General features: G+C 41.0%; 1 protein-coding gene across 3 annotated transcripts in view; it reads right to left on the reverse strand.

Annotated features, from left to right (window-relative positions):
• Nucleotides 1-13,289, reverse strand: part of LRMDA (leucine rich melanocyte differentiation associated) — a 1,123,874-nt gene that overhangs the window by 889,985 nt on the left and 220,600 nt on the right. The gene's annotated exons all lie outside the window — the stretch shown is intronic.

Raw genomic sequence — 13,289 nt, forward strand, 5'->3', positions numbered from 1 at the left:
CTCCCTGTTTCCATGTGTTCTCATTGTTCAACTCCCACTTATGAGTAAGAACATGCGCTGTTTGGTTTACTGTTCCTGGGTTAGTTTGCTGAGAATGATGGTTTCCAGCTTCATCCATGTCCCTGCAAAGGACATGGACTGATTCTTTTTTATGGCTGCATAAGTGTGTTTCTTAAAGAAAAGCTCAAGGAGATCTATGGTGTCATAGAAATCTTGGTAAGAGGAGCTGTGACAGGAATCCCTGGAGATATCTTGGGTTATGATCAAGGGTCCTGGAATACTCAAACCCTGTCCTTACACCAGGCAGCAGTACAGTCCTGAAAACTAAGGACCAAAATATCCCTAGTAGTGAAGCTAGGTGGTGGGAACATGGGCTTGTTTTGTACAATTCTCTCAACATTGCACGTTCGAAGATTCCCGTAATAAATTTAGACTTAAAACTCTTGAAATATTGAAAGGCAATTTATTTCTTACTGCTTTATTTGAGAATGCACTCCCAGCATCCTCTGATCTAGAAACTTTATAAAACTTCATCACCCCCAGGCACAATTATGGCCACAGAGGACCAGGGGCAGACAACTTTCCCAAGAGGGACCACAGAGATTTGCTCCCCTCGGTATTTTGAATCAAGTTCTAGCTCCAGGTAGTCGCTAGGGAAGAAGAGAGATTGTGTACGCCAGGAACTTGCTTGTCAGAAGGGAAGCAAGGGACTGGCAGAGGAGCAAGAGAAGCAGAGGCATGAGTCCGCAGAGTCCCCTGAGGAAAGGGAGTGGGCCCTCCACCCCTCAGAAGGCCCAGCCACACCTCCTGCCTCAGGGCCTAGGAGATGCCCCTTTACTCATTCCTGTCTGCTCCCTCCCTTCTGTTACTTAACCTGATTATAACTTTTCATAAACAATACAAGGCCAGGCTAAGACAAACGGGAAGGAGAGAGAAAGAACCTAGTGATCAACGCACATTAAGCTGGAGAAATCAGCACCTAAAGGAAGAAATGCCTTTCCTGCCTCCTAGGGGCCTCCTTGGAGCCGGGATGGGAAGGAGGACTGGGAAAAGCCAGTTCCTCACCATCTACATGCATTCTCATCTAGCCTGCCTGCTTCACTTTTCTTCACGCCTCACAATTTCTCTGCAGAACCTAGAAGGGAAATTTATGCAGTACGTGAAAAAGAAAAAGCTAGCCAGGTTTTTCTATTTACTTTTAGAGTATTTAAAAAAAAAAAAAAAAAAAAAAAACAGACATCCTCTGGTTAAAGGGAGGGAAGGTTGTGGCGGAAGATCTTAAAGCTTTCTTCTCTTCATGCTGCTCTGCATCTTCTGGCTTCTACAAAAAGAGATCTCACACATTTCAAAGTCACTTTAGAGCTTACAAAGTAAACACACATTGCAAGTTACTCATTTTTGCTAATGAAGGAGATTTCATTTTCCTTCCCAAAGGTCACTTACACTGTTAATATTCTGAAAACAAGTATCCAGTGACAAAGTAGGAACATTACTAACAAGGCTTTATAAAGAAGCAAATGTCTTCTTCTATCACACCAACTCTATTTAACATCAAACAATGTTTCATTAGCTAACAAGACATTTGCTTTCAATGAATGGAAACTATAATAAAAAGTTGCTATATTTTTAAAAGTAATGAATGTAATTTTTGCTCTATTTTATGTTGCTATAAAAAAGGGCCTTAAGTGTACTTCTCATCTGCTCCTTTTCTTTAACTACCATAATTTATGCAGATAAATGTTGAATGGATTGCATCAAGAACACTCTTTGGATTGCTAACCATAAAAGTACTTAGCTATCATTTTCTTTTTCTCCTATTTATATGTCTTTATATTACAAAAATCAAGTTACCAACATTAAAAATGATATAGTATCACCAAAAGGTACTGAGGCATAACACCGAATAATAAATTATTAGTCTTTGAAGGTTAAAGCCAAGTTTAAGAGATAGCAATGCTTTTGTTACACTGGACTTGCTTCAAACTGCAGTTGACTGAGGGAAGCTTACAGGTGACAAAAATTGACACTCTGCTAACACTATCAGCTGCAGATTTACTGCAAAACTCTAAAGTACTGTCAAGGGCAGATCAATGTTTGTGATAATTCACAAAATAATTTGGCTTTACATAATAGGCATAGCAGTATGTGACTTAGAAATGTAACCCTTGGTGTCTAAATGCAGACCTGGGGAGGCCGTGTGTGGTTTTTTCAGCCTTTCCAGAACCTCTGCCTACAACGGGCTCAGGTTAAAGGATTAAAACAGGCTTCATCAAGGGGACTCTCACAATCCCATTCCCTTACCCACTTCCCCCAGAGAACCTCATAGGGAAAAAATGGTCTATCCTTTGAGAAAGTACTATCCCTTATCATGCCCAAGCACAGACCCTGATGCTAATAGTGTGCCACAGTTAAAGCAAGCTCATACCCTCAGGAATGGGGGTAACACCAATTCATAGATGGCAAACAGAAGACACCTTTGTGGGACTTTGTGGGGATCCCAAATACAACATGAGGGGCTAAATATGGTACAGAGGAAAATGCTGGTAGCTGACAACTTGCCATGTATCAGCATCTTACACCAAAATTAAAACCCTTCAGAGTCAAGACATTGCTTAAGTGCTCATTTGCCTTGAGAGACATTTACAAACTTGAGCGACAGCTTAGTGCCAACTATATGATAGAAAAGAAGGAATCTACCAGACTCTAACTTCATGAGGGCAGGGAGCAGTGTGTCCAGCACATAACAGATGCATTAGGCATATTTGCTGAATAAATTAGCAACACAGCAATTTCCAATTAAGTTATTCTCTGGAGTCCCCACATTCCTCATCATCACAAACTTAACACAAGAACACTTTAAGAAAGTTGAGGTAACCTGTTTTATTAACTATGTGTTGCTAGATTGCTAGTTAAAAGTCATTTAAATTTAAGTGAAGTTTAGCACAAAGGTTCCTATTCCCTTCAGAATTAATTCATTTGAAAAAAAATTTTCTTATTAAGCCCCAACTCTATGTGAGACATTGCTCTGGGGCATTGTGATATATCCATGAAAGAAGACAAAGCCAACAAAAAAGCCTTGTCTTCATGGCATTACACTTGGAGACAAACCTGAGAGTGGTTGTATAAATCACAGACCCAACCAACAAATGTTTCCTGACAGCCCGGCAGACATGGGCACTTGTCCATACTTCTCACATCTGTGCTCATGGCAGGCCCTGAGCATCAATTAAGATACACCTTCATGGAGGCAGGCCTGAGAACCCTCAATACAGCATCCCAGGTAGCCACTTCCAATGGGCCACAGAGGAAATGTGTACTATGGGAATCACAAAAACCTTAAGCCACAGATGCAGCCCACAGTAAGCCTCTAGTCTGAGAAGAAAAGAGCCTTACGTGGTCAACGGAACACCAAACTCCTGATGCAAAGCAATGGGAGGGCAAGAGATCCAGGCAGATATGGTACTGGTCACAGGGATTATTGGCAGAAGTAGATTTGCCAAGAAGCTATTGAAACCTTGGCTTCAGGGCCCCCTTTGCACCACTTGCTTAGAGGGCCATGGAGGAGGCCCCAGAAATTTTGTGTATCAGATTTTGATTTTGGAATTAACCAAAGGAATGGAAGAAATGGGTGTTAGTGTGAGTGGGTGCTGTTGATAGTAGTGTAACTTTTAAGGACTGAGGATGGGCTTTCTTCCAAATTGTTGATTCACAAAGCTCCTAATGCAGGCTAGCATTAATGGCAGAAGTCCAGAAAAACTCTGCTTTAAAGAATGAACAGAAAGACATGCTAATGAATAAGTTTTTTTTCATCTGTAGTTAAAATAAGGAGTTCAGACCAGATCATATTTATGGTTCCTTCTAGCTTTCTATGATCCATAAGATCCACTGTATTTATGATTCCATCCAGCTTTCTGATTCTAGAAATAGAGGAACAGGGTCCAAAGCCCAAAGGAGAAAAAGTGAACATCCTACCCAACAGTAGCAAAGCCTGGCAACAGTAGACCTTCACTTAAAACTAGCCTGGGTATAGTGGCTGATGCTGTAATCCCAGCACTTTGGGAGGCCAAGGTAGGAGGATTTTTTTGAGGCCAGGAGTTTGAGAACAACCTGGGCAACATAGCAAAACCTTGTCTCTAAAAATAATTTTTAAAAATGTACCAGTGTTGTGGCACAGGCCTGTAGTCCCAGCTACTCAGGATGCTGAGGCAGGAGAATCACTTGGGAAGTTAAGACTGCAGTGAGTCATGATCATGCCACTGCACTCCAGCCTAGGTAACAAAGTGAGACCTGTACCAAAAATTAATTAATTAATTCAATTTAATTTAATTTAAATTAAGTCTCACCCAGTAAAAGGATCCACTTTAACCTATATTCATAAAATTTTATTCTTACTGGGGTTATAAAATCATTAGAAAAGGACAAATACCACGAAATATAGGAGTGAAGAAAGGAGAGAAATAATATATATTTCATTAATCCAATATGTTTATTTCTTTTTTTTTTTTTTTTTGAGACAGAGTCTTGCTCTGTAGCCCAGGCTGGAGTGCAGTGGCCGGATCTCAGCTCACTGCAAGCTCCGCCTCCCGGGCTTACGTCATTCTCCTGCCTCAGCCTCCCCAGTAGCTGGGACTACAGGCGCCCGCCACCTCGCCCAGCTAAGTTTTTTTTGTATTTTTTAGTAGAGACGGGGTTTCACCGTGTTAGCCAGGATGGTCTCAATCTCCTGACCTCGTGATACGCCCGTCTCAGCCTCCCAAAGTGCTGGGATTACAGGCTTGAGCCACCGCGCCCGGCCCAATATGTTTATTTCTAATGAAAGTTGTATTTCACTATTATAGCACACAGCTTCAAAAAGAAAACACTCACCTTTAGATTCTATGACTCTTGAAAAATAAAGCATTACAAATATCCACACCTATACATGCCACCCTCTTCCTTTTCATCCTAGCCTCCTTTCAGGAAAAGAGCCAAGTAACTGCAGTTAACTTGTATAACTGATTGATTACACCAGTACTTATTTCTCAAACCTGGGTCCATGGGAACCTACAGATAGGTGAATTTTACAATTTTAAGCTTAGGTCCTAATCATGAATTTTAAAAATAATTAAGTAGTACTGGACCCATCTGGCTAAAAAAGCACCTTATCACTGCTATGCACTGCTGGTGCCTGTTTTGGTATTTGTCTTATTCTTAATATACTGGTCAGCATGTTGGACTAACTAATCTCAAAAAAAAAAAAAAAATTCAACCATCTACCTAAACAATGGACTCTTATTAAATGGTCCTTATACTTATAAATTCTCTTTTGCCCCCAAAATTCAAAATTTAAATATAATTTCATTTGAATTAGCTTTGTTTTTCTCAAACTATTTAGTTCATAGTTACTGACTTAACACTAAGAAAATAATAGTACAAGGAGTAATGTATCACAAGCCCATAATTCCCTGTCTGAAATCCTGTGGTCATGTATACATACTACAATTCAAATATTTTTTTCAGATCTTAGGTAATATACTTTATATACTGTATAACTATACAGTATATGAGCTTACATCCCTAGCAGTATTCATATTTCTAGAGTGAAAGATAAGAACATTCATACTGTTAAAGGGTAATTTTTTTTTAAATAAGGTAAAGTCATAACCCTTACATAAATATAAAATGAATACATGCAAAAGATTTTACTGAATCTTTTAATTAATGAGAGAGCTAGTAAGACATTGTATCAGTTCAAAGAAGAATTCAAAGTACCACACATATACAGGCCATCAGGAATACTAAAGTGAATTTACAAATAGATATAAAGCTGGTATCCACAGGACAAGAAACAATTGGATAATACAGGGCACGATTCATTTGCATTTCTAGGGGCAAAAATTTTTTGCATTATTATCAGTTTCCTACAACTTACAGACTTGTAAAATAACTCAAAGACAATGTAAGGCATAGATAACCTAGAAGGATGCACTAGACAAGACATCCAGGAATCTTTTTCACCAATTTCAAATTCTTTCACAATTTTTCCTGACATTACTAAGTGGGATGAATAAAGATTATAATTTCACATCACTTCAGGTCAGACTTTGTTCTAAACTAATATAGAGAAAATTTATTTTAAAGTTTTGTTTTCAGAACTTTGGGATTTGGGTCAATGTCTCATGAAGATGCTGAAAGGGTTTTCTTATCATTTTAACCACAGTATCTTATGATGGTTCTGATATTTGAAAACCAATTGATTTTTGGAGGCAAACAATAATGAATGGGGACATTATCTCCCATCAATATAATGTCATGTCAGAGTTCAAAGAACACAGGTGTGTTGTATCAGCCCACCAGGCTTCAGCCCCACTTGTCAAGTTACTCAGTGGGGAAAATCGCCTATCTGCTCTAGGCTTCAGTTTCCTCATCTGTAAAGAGATCTGAAAAGCCCCTTCAAATTCTAAAAGGCCAGAATTCCACCACTGACAACAGAAATCTAAGGGACCATGATGTGGCATGTGAAGAAACTATCATCAGGTGCCAGATAAAAATCTGCAGGCTCCTCCCCTCTGTCAAACTCCAGTGCAAAAATTATTTCTTCTATGTAGGCTTCTTCAATAAATCCACACCAAAGTTCAAATCCCAGCTCCAGTAAGTAGTAGTTGGATGGGCCTGGGAAGGTCACCAAACCTCTTCTGAGTCTCAATTTCCACATCTGGAGATTGAAAATAGTATCTAAATCCCCAACAGGTACTGGGTCTGTCTGGTGTCTCCATTTCCTCACTTTCTCTTCTAGTGGTTCCATTATCACATCTCCTCAAAAATTCTATATGCAGTGGACACTCTAAGCATTTATGGTTGAATTACTTTGTCCAGATATTCAGGTAGATTTCAATGTGTACATCCTGTTTCTTTACAATCAGATACCATGCCTTCAATCTTTTTCATCCTGCCACAGTGTTTCAGGCATTTTTGCCTTTAATCATTGTATTCTTTCACCCTTAACGAACTTCCTTCTCCCATCTTTTCCAACTCTTCCTCCAAACTCCAGCTCAGGAATCACCTTTTCATGCAGACTTCCCCGATGCCCTCCAGCTGGGTTAGTGCCCTTAGCAGGAGCTCCTAGAGGCCCCTAAACCCCTTCCCTCCTGACTCCTCTTCCTGCATCAGAGAGCATAGTATAATATGGGCTCAGGATCACTGTGTGCTCTTTTAGAACACGAGTTCCTCTAGGCAAAGTCAGAATATCACCCAACTTTGTATCCCTGGCACCAAGCCCATTGCCTGGCATATAGTTGGTAGTCAATATAAATTCCTGCAGAACTGAATTCATTTCCCCTCTACTACCTAATACAGGGATTGTAAATAGATAAATGATACCACTGCCTGACCCTGCAAGGAAGGAAATGGAGAGATTTCTGTCACTTGGGTTTGTCATTGTGTTAGAAAGGCAAGTGGCACACAGTATTGGATTCCAGTGAGAGAGAGGCAGGACTGGTTGAGAAAGAGGAGCCAGTCAGCCCAGAGACAGAACACGTGGGTCAGCGATCTAGACCAAGGAGAAAAACAGCTACATTTTCTAGAGTGGAGGCTGGACCAAGTCCCAGAGGTTAGAACAATACTGGCCAAAGTAAAGTTCAGGGACTATTTAATATCCACAGGAGGTTTCCTGATAGAGTTCCTGAGCAGAGAGATGGGAAGGACTGTATGCCCTACTCTCCTCTTAAAGACACACATAGGCCCCTGAGTATATTCTAAGGAGCCCTAAAGTCAAGACAATTGTTGAATTTTGTTTGACTTGGGGCTGCCCAGCAGTCCTCGCCATGGAGCCCATCCATTTTAGGATACCTAGAACACCATGCTGCTGGGAATAGGGGTCTAAACTAAGCCCAGAGTTAGATCTACGTAGGGAATACACACATAAGGAAGCTCAGGCAAGCGCTAGATGGCAGACCAAGTAACAGAAAAGAACCAGGGCAAAAAAATTCAAAGACTGGACAATGAAGGCCAACTCAGAACCAGAGAAGGTGAGCTGGTGCTACAGATAACCCTTCTCTGTAGACTGTGGGTGTCTGAAAGGCAGACACCCTGCTCAGGTCATGCCTTTATCTCCAGGGCTTCAACATAACAGTCTGGACAGAGAGTTCTGGAGATCTGTAGAAGCTAGAGAATTAAATGGACCAAGGTAAGAACACACTCGCGGTCTCATATTGGTGTTCTGAACCCTGGATGAACATTAGAATTACCTAGGAAGCTGTAGAAACTACAGATTTCCCAGGCTCCCACCTCAGACTGGTTAAATTAGACATTAACCAGGGAATCCTTTGCTAGACAGAAGACTTCCACATACTTCCTACAGGAAAGTCCCACAGGTCAATCTCCCACCATAGCAAATGTGGAATCCACTAACAGAAGTATAGCCCCAGCCCATTAAGGGCAGGGAGGAGGAGAAGCTGCTGGCAGACATAGGGGTCTTCAGCCCCATCCCAATCCCTGCCCTAAGAGTCCTCTACAAAAAATGCCAGATTCTCCCAGAAAATGCCACTCTAGACTTTCCTTAAAAATAGCTTGGCTTCCTTGGAGGGGTCAGATCCATGGCCTTCAGAGAGAAAAGCATAAACACAACTCTTGCCAGACCAGGCTCTCAACACTTAAATCAGCCTGCTCTGAAGTCCAGATGAAGTTCCAAGAACAAGAAGAGTCTTCTATAAAGAGTTTAACAGCAGACCATGGTTATGCAAGGCACCCAGTGCCAGCTCTCAAATGCTTCATGTCCAGAAGTTCAAATTAATTACTCCTTTACCAAACGAAAAGTGAGTTATGTCTTTCTGTCACTGCATTCAGGATATTCTCCAGGCTGCCAAAAACATGTGCATACCCAAATACCAAAACTATGTAGGAAGGCTACAGAACGTCCTCACCAAAGACAAGACAGAATTTTCACTTCATAAATCAACAAGAAACTCCAAAAAGGCGGCCAGTTGAAAAGACAAGCTACGCTGATGAAATATTTTCTTAATTCACCTCATTCAGGGTAATTGCGTTTTTTTAACTTCACGAACAAGTAATTTTTAATGTAAATAATAAAGCCGGAAAACCATGTACTCTTTTTGCATGTGGGATGACAAAGTTTTTATCTAAATTAATTAGGTGACTTTTCACTAGTAAAGATTTGTTGCTTTTACTTCAGACTTTGTTTTTAATAAAATCCCTTCCCACCCAGACCCTCACCCCACTGTTTAGATGAAATGGAAGGCAGTGGAGGTTAGTTCTAATGTGTTTCCGTGTCACTTTCCAAAGGATTACCAATAACGAAATCTGTAGTAGCATCTGTCTATGATCTACCCAGCTTCCCTTAGATGGGATAGAATGCAAATCTCAACCCTATTTAGAATGTGTTTCAGATTTATTTCATCTCTACTTCATCATAGCTGGAAGTGTCAACCAAAATTCTAATATGTGTAATACCACCATACCACTTTACGCTTTGCAGTTCGCACTTTGAAACGTAAAATGAATGACAATGAATGGAAAACTCAAGCAATTTTGGCAAAAAAAAAAAAAAAAAAAAAAAAAAAAAGGCTAAATTCCTCCCCTTTAAAAGTAGAACATTCAACTTGGCCAAAAGAAAAGGTCCTCAGTTTACATTTTTCCTTCTATTTCTTATCTCCAGGTTTCCTATCCTACTTAGGAGGCTGAAAGAACAGGGTAGGGGGAAACAAAATTGCTTCCACAGCCTGTAATTTGTCTAGTATACTGGAACTGAGAAGCAGCCTTATGATACCCAAGCCTCAATCCATTTTATTATTATCATTATTATTATTTTAGTTTTGAGCACTCCATTTTTTGGAGAATTTTTTCAGCTGTTTTAAGCAACTTTTTACAAAGTTCAATGAAAAGGGTTTTTAAAGTCTTGATTTCACTGTTCCCTGCATAGGAAAGGCCAATCTGTACATCATGTGTGCTTCTTTTGCCTGGATAAGGGTGCCACACTTGCACATGTGTATATATCACTTGCCTAAAAATTATCTTCCAAATTACCAAAATACTGCTTATCTAGCCAAAGGGGGAAAAAAAAAAAAAATATATATATATATATATACACACACACACATATATATATCTCACATTCACAGAGGTGACACTCTCTTTTCACATCTCCAGGCTTGGAGTGAGGACCTTGGTTGTCATCAGCCAACTAACTCCTTGCTACTCAAAATACAGTCCCTGAACCAGCAGCATTGGCATTGCTTGGGAGCTTGTTAGAGATGCAGATTCTCAAGTCCCAGCCAGACCTCCTGAATCAGAAATCTGCATTTTAGCAGGATCCCCACCAGATACTCGTGCATGGCAAAGCGTGAGAAGAACTGGTCTGGTACAAACTCCCACTCACGGTAAGAAATAGTATCTTCTCTGAGAAGTTCCCTCAGCCTCTGTTGGGATCCTTCAAGAGTCAAGGTGTGCAGGTCTGTAAAACCCTAGCAGAGGTCTTTCTGGGTTTCAGCAGAGTAAAGCAGTCATTCCTCAAACCAGGCAACAACTGGAGGAAGCACTGAGGGCCGGTGGCAGGAGGGGCCTCCCCCAGCCCGTGTGTCTCAACACAGCAGAGTCATTAATTAAGATCCGCCTGGCTGCTGGCAAAGCAGTCACTCTGGCGTTCCCTGTCTGCCTGGGACTGGCGTGAGGTGTGAGAATCTGAGTAGCCTTCTCTGTAGCTCTGTCCTGCTGGCGTTGATTGTGTATGATTAATGATTTAAAGGAATAAAAAGAGAAAGGTCAACTTCTGAGTTCAAGACAGAGCAGCTACATAGGGAGTAATTAAGATACTTGTGTAAGCATGATTAATAAGCACAAACTGGCACTCTGGGCAGTAAACAAGATGCAAGCAGATGGTTAGCATGGAAAAGGGGTTTTTTTTTCTTTCCTAAAAGCAATTTTTCAGCAGCTTGAAACTTGGCTTGTGAATTCTTTTCCTCCCCCAAGTCTCAAAAAACTCATTATCTCCACAACCTAAAAAAAAAAAAAAAAAAGAAAAAGAAAAAAGATGGTGAACACCTTCAATGCTCACTCATTCTCTCTTTTTGAAAAACCTTATTATTTTATTTTATTTTTACAGATAACTAGAGTTTGCTTGTAAAGTGGCTGCAACTCATCTTTGTTTCTCGCTGCCTTTCATGTCAGGCGTCCCATGAATTGGCGAGTCTGACAAGGTGGTTCACTGCGGAGCCTTTTAACTCCCACCCAGCACTTCTCCCCCCGTCCTGTGATGGGCAGAACAGAGGCATCAATGGTGGCATTTCTGGAGAGTGCTGGCAGGCAGGTGTCAGAGCCGTCCGGCAGGCGCCCCTCACAAACACTAATCAGCCCTGGTGTTCTTTTACAATCCATATCTAATTCGCAAGTTTCATTCTTTCTGAAAAACAATTACTAGGTTTTGAAGTTCATTGTGCATTTACTCAACTGTCTCTTCACATTAACGTAAAGTGGGAACAAGAAAAAATAGAGTCAGCAGGGAAGGGACATCAAAAGATGTTAAGAGTAGATGAAGGCTTTATTTTAAGAGTAATATAATTACAGATGTGTGCAATATTTTACAATAAATGGAACACAAAAGGTGTATCCTGTACCTTCAAGATAGTGTGTGTGTGCCTGTGTGTGTGTAAAGAGAGAGAGAGAAACAGAGAGGGAGAAAGACAGAGACACCCAGACACACACATTCCCATGGGGATGGGGAGACAAAGAGGGAAAGAGAGAAAGTCACCTATGACTTAGGAAAACAAAAAGTTCCTCCTAGGATCAAGAGTAAGGTAGGCATCTCACTTGCTGAAGAGCAAGAAAATTGTAGGGCAATGATGGAGGAGGAAGCTTTGGTTTTCTCCCTCTTTGCTGAAAAGGAAAGAAGAAAGAAGGAGATGGAGAAAAAGAAAGAAAGGAAGTGACAGAGAGAGATTAAAGAGAGGGAGGGGGAGACACTTAAGATCCACTCTCTTAGCAAATCTCAAGTGTACAATACAGTGTTATAACTATGGTCACCATGCTGTACGTTAGATCCTCAGAACTTACTTACCTTATAACTGAAAGTTTATATCCTTTGACCAACAGTTGCCCATTTCCCCCATCTCCCAGTCCCTAGCGACCACCTTTCTACTCCCTGCTTCTATGAGTTTGACTTTTTTAGATTACACATATAAGTGAGATAATACAGTATTTGTCTTTTGGTGTCTGGCTTGTTTCACTTGGTTTAATGTCCTCCAGGTTCATCTGTGTTGTTGCAAACGGCAGAATCCCCAATCATTTCACAATGTATATGTATATAAAATCATCATGTTGCATGTCTTGAATATACATGGTTTTTATTTGCCAATTCCACCTTAAATAAAGCTGGGGAAGAAAGAAAAAAAAAGAGAGGGAAGGGAGGGAGGCAGGAAGACAGAGAGAGGGGGAGAAAACAAAGGGAAGGGAAGAAAGTTGGGTTTTAAGCAAAAACTGGAAAGACACTTGCCAACCTTGATGAAGAAAGTGGCGAAAACTGAGAGTGCCTCTCCTGAATTTTGGTTCTTGAACTCCCTAAGAGGCACCATGAGTTGACAGCCGCTGGATGACTCTTGCCCTTGAGCAGGGACAGATGTGCACTTTGTGTTGGCAATGTGCCATGCGTCTCCCCAGGCTGGCCTCAGCAAAGAGCCAGGTCTGTGTTTGCCCTTCTCAGCTGGTCCCAGGGGCCATCTACCTCATCTCCTGCCAGTGGGGCCAGGCCCATCAAGCTTCTCCAGCCACCATCAAACAATCATTTGGGCTCCAAACCTGAGCCCACAGCACTCCACTTGAATGCCCCAGAACTGGGAAGGACGGGGCAGTGGCCCCTGCACTTAGGTAGGCACATGGCCTTAAAAACAGGTGGCTGACTGTATTCTCTTCTTCACCTCCACCCACCAAAATAGAGGACCCTATATTTCCCCCAGTAGAAAATTCTATTATCACCACAATGTTTGGTCTCACACCTCAAACCTTTTATTTTTTCTCTTATACTGAACACCATCTTAGTGATTCTGACTCAGCATTTTCCAAAGGTGTTAGAAAAATAAAAATTTCCAGAGATGAAAATATTTGGAATACACTAGATTACTCAAAGTAAAATGGGGTTCTTTCTGCAGAAATCTCAGTCCCTCTTAGATGCGAATGTGCTTTGGGAATTGTCCATGGGGAACTGACCTGACTTCAGAAGCCACCCGCCTCCAGAACTTGCGTTCCACAGAATGTTCTTTGAGAAACAAAGATTCACATAAAAAAGGAAACCTTTTGCTATTTGA

Source organism: Macaca fascicularis, chromosome 9 (assembly GCF_037993035.2).
Source record: "Macaca fascicularis isolate 582-1 chromosome 9, T2T-MFA8v1.1".
Lineage (NCBI taxonomy): Eukaryota > Metazoa > Chordata > Mammalia > Primates > Cercopithecidae > Macaca > Macaca fascicularis.